This window comes from Colletes latitarsis, chromosome 6 (assembly GCF_051014445.1).
Source record: "Colletes latitarsis isolate SP2378_abdomen chromosome 6, iyColLati1, whole genome shotgun sequence".
NCBI lineage: Eukaryota > Metazoa > Arthropoda > Insecta > Hymenoptera > Colletidae > Colletes > Colletes latitarsis.
Genome location: NC_135139.1, coordinates 13,159,007 through 13,170,620, shown reverse-complemented (window position 1 = coordinate 13,170,620; position 11,614 = coordinate 13,159,007).

Below are 11,614 nucleotides of genomic sequence, written 5' to 3'. Positions count from 1 at the left end.
GGACGCTCTTGCAATCGAATTTAGCCGTTTCTGTCGTTGTAAATTTGATTCCACGTCGAAACGAACCGCCTCCGTTCGATTTAAAACAACAAAGGAGATTACCACATATCGTGCCTTGCGACAATTCTTTTCCTTGGCAAACGAGTTAAATAATTGCGTAACGCGATCAATGCGAACGGAGGTTTCGGCGTTATTAAAACGAAGTACTTGGAAAATAATCGTTGAAATAATGTATTATCTTACTTAACTTGTAATAATCATAGTTTATTTGAAATAACTTTTCATTTTGATTAAGTTGTGATTGTATAATTTCTCAGAGGGTTTTACAAATAACGAACACTTCTAAATGAAAGTTAATTCGTTCGAATAAACCATAACTTAGGAATTTTCTATATTAAAGTGAGAAATAAGCAGTGTTAAAAATCATTGTTATTAATGTGCATAAATATGCAACGTTACAGTTAAAGTTTTCGTGCAACATGGAATATTTAATAATATAGATTTCATTTTAATTTCAAGAGCAAGACGTAAACATTTTATTTAAAAGATTGTTTCTTATATCGAGACTTTATATAATAATAAATCATCTTTCTCTCATTCATCAAAGCATTAATTCTAAGCCGTCTCATAAAACATGCATACTAGTGCATGTCATTTATATCATAATGTGCAATTAAAATTATGGACTCAAATATTGCACATGAAAATTAATTTTCCGTTTCGCCCGATAAGGTAACATGATTGCGAATAATTTACGCGCACGGGAACGCGAGCTTAACGTTAAACGAGGCAGGATTTTGTCGGTATGCAGATAGTTATAAATAATGCAACATACATATATTTTTCGTATACAAGGCGACACATTCGCCATTCGCATTTGATAAATAATTTCAAGCACGACACGATAAAGGCTCGTCGCGTGTGTTAAGTAAACACAGTCCTCTCAAGGATGCAGGACACAGTTGACAGGGATCCTTTCCAAGCATGGCGACGAACTTTGCGCGGATTAGTCAAGATTTGGAATGAATCCAGAAAAGATGGCGACACAGTGAGCACAAGTTATCTCTAAAACAGGATTCAACGATTGGAATTTAAATTTTTATACAAATTTCATTCTGCACGTAAAGATCTAAATACGAAAAGCAGAATGAACGATTGTTCATGGTTATTAATTCAACCGAAGAAGAAAGAGACCATTTTCATTCATTATAATTTAATAATGTAGCTGAATTTTGCCATCTAGACCAGTGTTTCTGAAACTTCACTTCCCTCCCTCAACAAAATAAATACTTTGGTAGATTTCTTACAGGAGAATTAAATTAAGTATACTTTAAAATCGTTTTATAGAGAACTGTACTTATGTGTTCAAAATTCCTATTTTATTTAAGTGGTTTTATTAAATTTAAACTTTGTATTAATGAACTCACTAAAGCAACGAACAAAAATGTATGTGAAACAATTTTACGGAATCATTGGGATCTACCTAATACTATTTAGTAATAAATTAGTACATTCTATGAAATAGATAAATAAAAAAATAGTTTCAGGTTCGACGTGCATTAATATGACTCCATTTTTATTTCCAAGGATTAATATTCGATAATTATTCGTTAGCCCTCTGTAATTTCGTGTTACTTTAAAATCCATACACACAAATATAGATACATGTATATATACTTTTGAACTCTGGTTTCATTTCCCATTTAATGTTATATTTTTAGCAGTTGTTAATTACAATTTTTACCATCCGCAGACATATGATTGAAAGCTTTCGTCAAAATGTACCTTTTGGATTTGATTCTATTATCAATGAACTGTTACCTATTATACATATAATTTTGATTTATGATTAGAGTTATGATTAGCTTCTTTTGTACATACTTCCATACAGTGTTTTCCCCTCTTATTTAATACGTATCTATATTGCAGTTAATATATCGAATTTTTGCAAATTTCACAATACGATTTGAATACATACCATTGCTTACGAAAACTGGGAAAAGCGTCGAAGAGGACAAAGAATATCGATAGAAAGCAGGTCATATGCAATTTGTGTCGCTGGACAGAGGTCGTCACGTGGTCTTTGAATTGTCTCGAGGTGAATGAACTATTATGTGCCCTCGAGACGACCAATAATTGGTGTCATTTTTATCCAATTTACTACGTGCTGTAGCACACAAAACTTTAACTGAGACAAATATTACTCTCGTGCTGTGTAGAGTAAATACCGATTTCCTAGAACACTGTCGTCTTACAACCTACAAACGTTTCGCAGAATTTCTTTTTTACGTATCGTACTCACCACTCGATAAATAGTAACTTGTGGTTCACGTAATTGAAAATTAACACAACGATACCATTCATATCAAACTTAAGCGAGTTTTCATTAATTTTCGTAAAAAATAATTACCTTACAGAACCGTTGTTTGTGAATTTTTTGCAAAGAAAGTACAAGTACGAATAATTTGATATTTTAATATGACATTTTTGCGAGTACTCACTACACTTGGACATTTTTTAATAAGAATCGCATTTCCACTTTTTCAAAAGTAAAAATTTCAAATAAATTCTTATTCAGTAAAAGAGCGGTGAGATTCGATACTAGAATACAGATTGTAAGTTCAAAGTTTTCAAAATAGCGTCTTCTTGAAATTCGAAAAGTCAAGTTTTAATAAAAAAAAGTGTGCCATATTTTTGATTATATTTTCAGACATGGAAAGAGTGTTTTATAAGCTGAGTAATATTCAAGTAATATTCAGTATATAAAATGCAATAAAAAGAAAATGATTTTTTTGACTATTCAAACGAGCGTACCACCTTAACGACGAACACTCCGGTTTCTCAGTAAGAAGAGAGAGTTAATTAAACGTCGAACAGAGGAGGTAGTGTTATAATCATTAACGAGAAGCTTCTTCTTTCGCACTATCTACGAAGACCGTCGGCAACTGCGAATCACGATCGTGTGCTCTCTGAAAGTGGCTTGAATGTTATGCAAAGCAATTGCATTTATTAAATTGACCACGCGAAATCGTTAAATGAACTCCTTCGAAGTGAATGCACTGTCGGAGATCAATTTCAGGCCAGATAAGAAATTGATTTGAAATTTTATATAACAACAAATTCTATGAACCAGTGTTTCTCTGTGATAATTGAAACTTTTGAAGAAAAATTATTAATCGAAAGGAACGAGAATAATATAAATAAACGAGGAAAAAATTTGCAAACTTAATATATATTTAAAAAATTAATTCATTGCACTGTCTGATATAATAGACCGACTATTTTTAATTAATTCAATTCTCTATTACAATGTTCCGATCGAAAACTATAGCACGATCATATTTATATAATTTATAATATAATAATGAATAGAAATACAAAAGGAAATTGCAAAATGATAGAAAAATAAGAAAATAGAAAAGTAAGTTCAAATTTACTACTCTGAGATTGAAATGTTGCGATGAAAAATTTTGATAATTCTACTGTTTTGCTGGATATAATTTGTCACATATTTTTCAAATCGAATCAAACGAAAATTAAATATATTATTAACAGAACAAAGATAATGAAAAGATCGCCACGTGCCTACTATGAAAACGAGCAAACCTATTTAAATATTAAAAATAAAATAATCTCTGATATCCAGCAATAATAAACAAAATTTCTCTCTTCTTTCTCTTAGAGGACGTGGATATCTAAGAATACACATACGGTAATTTGAAAAATACTGTTCTAAACTATTATCCTGTATCATCTACCGTTATTTCTGTTTTCATATGAGAAATCAGAGGCGCCGCAATTTCCATCGTATTCTTCGTCCATAACTGAAGAGCAATGCAAATGAATTGATAGCTTACATTATTTATATCGTACGAAGGACGTTATGAACCGATTCTCAAAATTATCACGAACCTTGATACACACGCGCGTCATAGTAATTTCGTAGGTCTTGGGGATACAACTTTGCGCCCACTCATGCAAACAATTCTGCGGTAAATCACATGACGAATACCCTGTGTTATGAAATCACAGTAATGCAAATTAATCGTTCCACTCATTGTTTTTCATTTTTCAAATAAAAGTTTGATTTTCGATACAGAATAAATTATTCCAAATATTTTAACTTTGGACTCAAGTCCGTTGATCCGTTTAACAAACATGAATTGTGCTAAATTTAACGCATTGTGAGCAAATTATTGGAAGGCCAGTATTATAGAAACTTTGGAAATACATCGACTCTTAGTTAATCTTAATAATTAAAGAAATTCATTTTAAAAACTGAAACTTGTGCTATAAAAGAAAATAATCAATTTCTGTATAAATACGAATGCACTTTATATTTGAAGAACCTAGGGAAGAAACGATCATAGTAACTAATAGTAAAAGTTTTTAAAAAATTAAAAAGAAATAAAAATTGAAAGCAAAATTTAATTTATATTTCGAATTTTTATCTAACATTTTAATCAATTTTTGTCATTAACTATATACTTTTCATTACTTCTTGTTTATACTAAACATCAATTTACCATAATGTTTCTGTTATTTTATCAATAAATCGTCCAAAAAAGTGTGATCGAAAAGTTGCAACTAAATGAGTTAAATTTGGCCATTTGGTACAATTTTTCCATTTAACCACATTTTTATTCGTTTTGCAAAAGAATATTTGATTCCTCGATGACTTCCAAAAATTCGGAATTATTGTTCGTGGAAGTGGAACGTGCCCCCTTTAAATAGAAAATAACACCAATTCCATAGACAAGTATGATCCACTCTTGAAGCGTGCCGATGTTTCTCCATAATTTTTTTTTTTATTTCCACAAATTCCACGTAACTAGTTGGATCAATTGACAGAATAATTGCGCGACCATGACATCCCGCTGCGACAATGAGCATTTTTCGTCGTTTGGACGATTGGAAGGAACATTGATGAAAAGCCCAAATTGGAAGTCTCGAATCGTTAGATGCTATTTTTGAAGTGCACCGATCGCCGGAGATCATCCTTGGGAATGCAACGCGTGCATTATCTGCATTTATGCAATCGAGGAGTGAGGTGCTTATAATGAAGGTTTATCTTTAGATGGAGGACAATAAACATACAATGGGTAATACGGAAATTAATGAGGAAATTCATTTAAATAAAGCACGCTCGATGGGCGCCATTTTCGAACACGGAGCATGCTACTTGCGATACGTGATACGAATCAAGTATAGCGACATCTGAAATTTTTCTCGGATGTTTAATCACCGTCGAAAATAATGATCGAAATATTGTGGCTTCTCGTTTAAAACTATCCGCCATACTTGTTTTTCTACCCTCTTAAATTTTATAGTATTATAATATTTCATATCGTTACCTGTTTAATAACAACATTTATAAATGTGTATTTATTTAATTGTTATGGTTTTATTACTGTTTCAAAAAATATATTTTCTCATTATAATTTATAGTTATAAAAATGTACTATTTCTACGTTGACACTACGTAGCACACTTTATGAAAATTAATTCATATGACTGTACATTAATTACGAGCAATTAGAACTTGAGGTATAAATAATTTCTGTAAATGTATCTTAGCGTTTAACGGGAATTCTCGTTAAAAATTAAAAACTTTGATTATACTTGATATTAACTCTAGAGCTACCAACAATTATAGTGTATTATAATCTATTTATTTGATAGCTTTGGTAGTTCTAGTATTAAAAATAACAAAACTGCAATTTAGATAATTTTTTCTATTGAAAATCGAAAGAATAGAATGTTAACATCGAAGACAAATGTCTGTGGAATTCAGTGTGATGAAGATTTAATGCCAACGACCTCTGAACTTTTACGCAGAGATGGTAGATTATTACACACCCCTAAAATAAAATATTTCCCCAATTACGTGCCAAGTAAATGTTTCTGGCTTACGATCGCATCTTGCGATAGCTGTACCTTTCGTCGAATATTATGAAGATACTGGTAATCGTTTTATCTTGTCACGCGGAGCTTTAAACAAATATATTTCGAAAAGGTTGTCCCGAAAGGATATCGTAAGACGCTGAAAACGGCCACTGTTTCTATTTCGATTTACATATTTCCGTCCAGACCCTAAAACTAGGTAATTCTACTCGTGTTCGTGACATTAATATTTCATTCGAAGTTTAATATCAGCAATAAATTACATTTTTTAAGAGTTTTTGAATTTCACAACTAAACATGTGTGTGTCGTTGTTGACTTCGAGTGCTGTAAATACGTACTCAGTTCAGAGATTATTGCTATATTTAAGATAGTCGAGTTTTTGAAACGATTCTCCTTCTGGAAGATCGTTAAAAAAGAAATGTACTAAAGGAAGTTAGCTTCTTTGCAATTTAATGTATTATAATTGTTACCAATGGAGGTTATAAACAGGTTTAAAGTGTTACGTTCGAGCATTTCAAAAGACGTTCACCCACTAGGATTCATCTTAAAAAGAAATAGTACACTAACAGAATTTTATCGTAAATAGTTTGTACAATTTTGTTTCGAGACATATACATATTATAAAATTAGGTTTCTTTTAAAAACAATGTTAAGAATAGTGGGAATCAAAGAAAAGCTGTCATTTTGAAAAAGGAAACTAACTTAGGAAAAGTTAGTTTCTCAAGTACTATAATTAGCAGTCAATCGACTGGTCCTACGTATCTTCGTGACTTCATAGATAATATATTCATGTTCCCGAAATAAACATCCAGTACTTTTGCGTCATTATACGATACCATTGCGTTTTTCATGTTCATTTAAACTGTAATTAATTTGAATTATCAACTACCAGAAAAGGCATGTGTTTCTTTCTTCTTTCAATTAAATATTCATATCGCCCTGTTTCGCGCTCTCCCTAAATCTGATTAAAATGAATTATAGCAGATAAAAAATTTTTGATGCCAATAAAAACGGCCTGAGTAAAATTAAAACAAATTAATCAATCTACGTACAAATATTTAAATTACTGCGCTGTTTTAAATTGTGACGAACAAAATTAAGACTTAGTAATTTCTTCATTAACTTTGCAGCAGCTAAAATTAAACTTTAAATTGAAATTAATCGGTAGAATTAGGAGAAGATGTATGTAAATTATTTTTTTGAATGTGAAATTTTATTTTTAGTAAATATTTATTAATTAATTTTAAGTGAAAGACGTAAAAGATACGTACAACGGTCTTAGATTGAGAACCTCGGAAGAGTTTCTTTCTAACCGACGGACGATAACTAAATCATTAAAAGAGTCCAGATGAACAGTGTTCAGGACATTCTCGACTGGAGCCATATCACAGACGAGATATGTGAGTAGACCTTTGACCTTAAATATATTCACTATTGTAGGAATTACGGTTGTTTGAAAATTGGATCATTTTTATGAGGTTTTTCTCACTTTACAGGGTTAAGGAATAACTTTTGGAATATTTTTGGAATCCCTATATATTCTTTACCTACATCTACATATCCCTACATCTACTTTATGCAACAATTATTAATTAATATCAGGCAATATTTTTCGGTCGAAGTAATAAATACATACGTGACATACGACCTTGGTGCTCGATAGAAATTCATACAAACCCTCAGCCCCCTCGAATTTGACCATATTTTCATTCCTCTTGTTTACAACAATTATTAATTAACATCAGGTAATAGTTAAAATAATACTGGATACCAGGTGTTGGACAAATAATTATTTTTAATACCATTTTGCATAGAATATTCATTTTTCGGTCGGAGAAACGGTTCCTTGTTAATTGATTGGTGAAGTCAAGGACGGTCTCCCCACCCCTTTCATTCTATTGCTCAAGGATAAGTTGCACTAGCGGCGACTCTCTCTTTCTCCTCTGGGCTGGCGGACGTGGCGGAACGTCGGGGGGCTGCGCTCGACTTCTGCTGACCACTACTGACCACTGGCGAGCTCTGGGGACCAATACTGACCAGTACTGACCAGTAGTGACCACGACTGACCACCCGTGGGAACTCGTGAGAACTGTTGACCACTACTGACCAATACTGACCATTGCTGACCAGTAGTGAGTTATATCAGAATCTCACGTCTACCATTTCTGTTCCGAAATTTACAGGTCTCCTGGCCTTGAATGTTTCGTTTCGCCCCGATTTTGTATATTTGGCCCCCTTACAGGTATCGCTTCTTGATACTGGCTTGATTTGTTTGACTTGATTAGTGTCCAGTAGTGAGTGAGTTTCGAATCTCCCGTTTGTAATTTCTTTTTTGACCTTCAAGCGTCTGTTGGGCTTGAATGTGGAGTTTCGTCTTGCTTTTATTTCTCTGGTCTACTTCCATATTTTACTACTTGTTTCTTATTTGGTTTGTTCGATACATATTCCATCTACCATTTCTGTTCCGAAATTTACAGGTCTGCTGACCTTGAATGTTTCGTTTCGCTCCGATTTTGTATACTTGTCCCCCTTACAGGTATGACTTGTTCCTAGTGGCTTCATTTATTTGGTGCTTATTCTATATTGCACATATAAATTTGTTTCACCGATCATTAATGACCAGTGAGTTCCGAATCTCCCGTTTATAATTTCTTTTTCGTCCTTCAAGCGTCTGTTGGGCTTGAATGTGGGGTTTCGTCTTGCTTTTATTTCTCTGGTCTCCTTCCATATTTTACTACTTGTTTCTTGTTTGGTTTGTTCAATGCATATTCCATATTGCGCGTAAAAATCTCTTTCACTGACCATTATCGACACAATGGTGAGTGATATGATATCCATTTCTCATTTCTTTCTCGACATTCAAATATCTGCTGGGCTTGAATGTATCGTTTCGCCTCGCTTCCATTTGTCTGGTCCCCTTACATATTTCACTTCTGACTCCTTGTTTGCGAATGTGTTTGTTCCCTTATTTTATTCATATCTCTAATGTTGCTTCTTCTATATGTTGTACTCCTGTCCATGTCTATTTTTACGTCGCTGATTTATCTGGGTCCATTTATTTCATTTCAAGTCTTTGTCTCTCCCAATTTATTATATTTAATCGTTTAACTAATCACAAATGCAGCCTTTTCTAGTTTGTGTCAGCTTACCTACAGACCTCCATCATCGTAGGACATCGTGGGACAACGCAAGGACATCCATCGGTCCATTTATTTTATTTCAGGGCTTCGTATTTCCCAATTTATTATATTAAACTGTTTAACTAATCGCAAATGCAGCTGTTTTTAGTTTGTTTCAGCTTATCTACAGGCCTCCTTCATCGTGGGACATCGAGGGACTTTATTAAATTTATTTTTAAGACCGCGATACCAAGTAATTATTAACTTAGATTCTCGTTCACTCGTTCTTTCGTTTCTTGCTTCGATCACCGCTGTTTCCGCTGTGCGGTTTAGCATCGCGTCGCGTCGCGTCTCCCATAATTTAGCTTCAACCCTCTTTTTAGACAAAATAATTACTTGGTATAATTAAACTAGATTTAAGCGTCGACGAATCCATTGTACGCGTCTACGTATGTGCCAAGTAATTGTTCACCAACTAGCTTCTCGTTCTCTCGTCCTCTCGTGTCTTGCTTCGATCACCGCTGTTTCGTAGAACGAAACATGTGATCGGCCGTGCAGTTGGTCCAAAAGATCTAATCGCCTTCCCTTGGTAGCTCGATTGAAGGAAAATGTTTCTTCGCTGGAAGGTGTGGAGTTTCCGTATCCTGCGGAAATGCACACCTTCCAGCGGAAGTCGCTTCTGTCTCAGGTACTCTCTCTTTGTCAGACAGCCTAAGTCGGGTCCTTCGGGCTCCCGGCGGGTTGCGTTGGAGAAATGGAGACCTCGATTCAGGGGTGCAGCATCCGTTTTCCTATTGAGATCGAGATAGCGAGGGCAGTAGGTTCGATCCCAAAGATCCGCTGTACGGTTCAGCATCGCGTCGCGTCGCGTATCCCATGATTTAGCTTCATCCCTCGTTTAAATCAAATAATTACTTGGCACAACTAAACTAGAAGATCGAAGGAACTTTGGTACCTTCTATCTTCTTAGTTTAGTCATTCAGATTGTAAAATTGCGAAAGAGAGATCGATGGAACTTGGATTCCATCTATCTCCCTTTGGGTCTCCACTCGCAGCAACCTCCACGTGGTGAGACCTGGGTAATGTTATTTAACGCTTAATTAATAATCGTATCGCTCTTAGCTGGGTAATGCAATTATTAATTAAAGACTAAATAATATTAGCAAATTGGCTGCGATCCGCCTTGCATAGGTTATCATAAATATAGAGCTTCTTCGCTAGGTTAGTTTTGATTCTCATTGATTCATCAAAGATTCTAGAGTATTGTCACAGACGAGGTATATGGGTAGGTCTTCTACTCAATGTATTTTTTCGGCCCATTTTTATGTTATTTACCATTTACCATTTTCGTGTCATTTACAACATTACCAAGAGATTTAGAAATGCATTTCAATCCCCGCATAGTCAACTCACATGTATTTATGCACACACTACAGCTGTCTGTTCATCAATACTAATTCAGTGAATAGTCTCTCAACTGACCGCTATCCATGAGAAGAGGACGCTACAATCACCTCCGAATTTTTTCAGCTCGGTAAGGCAGTCAGATTAGGTTACGAAAGTCGGTAAGGTGTAAGGTCTACTCGTACACCTCGTCTATGCCAACAGTGGATATAAAATGTTATTTTCAATTTTAAGTATAATGTAAAATCAAATACATTAACGACGCATTATATAATTGTTTAAAACGTTTTTAAATGCATTTTTTGAATTTATGTCAGGTACACAAATGTTCTGAATTAAATTCTCCAATTTTCTTCTTCATATTACAGCACTGCTCTATTTACTTTCAAAGGATTACTAAAATAATTAATTATATGCATATAACTGTAACATTTACACAAATGTCAATCAAATGCATTTGGCTAATATATTAAAACAAAGCAAAACGATGCGGAAAGCATTTTTCAAATATCAAATATTTTTCCCTAGTATTTTAAATCAGTCAGTATAACCATGAAAATTAGAAATGAAAATTATTTAAGTAGATAATTTATAATGTAATTTTATTTAAAAACACGGATAAGAATTAGAATTAGAAATAAATTCCTAGAAATGCAGCCATTAAACCTTGACCTACTCTTCGTATTCGCATGGTCAAGTGCATAATGGTAGCTTCTAGAATCAAACCATCCATTTAAATGAAAGTGGCTATATATTCAACTATGCACGTACTAGGAAGCCTAAGATATTTCTTTCGATAGAAAATATTGTTCGTCAAAGTAACCTCCAGACTTTTAAGAAACCAAGAATTAAACGACAGAGCTATTTCACGCACTTTTGTGAAGTAAAAGGCACGATTTCACTGTAAAATTGGTGCAATGGAATGCACCTCTTACGTCACTTGTTTCATATCCGGAATTCCAACCATTGCAACAATAAACATGCCTAAATAATTCATTCAATTTTAACACAATGTCGACAATTGACAGGGAATCAAAAAAATCTTATCGAGATATTTGATCTGAATATTTTATTTTCGCTAAAAGTCCATTTACAATAATATATCGCTAAATGCTAAAAAATTAATCACTTTGATTCGTTCTTTAACGTCGATCGTTGCTTAACACCAGATTTATGGAACACGTCA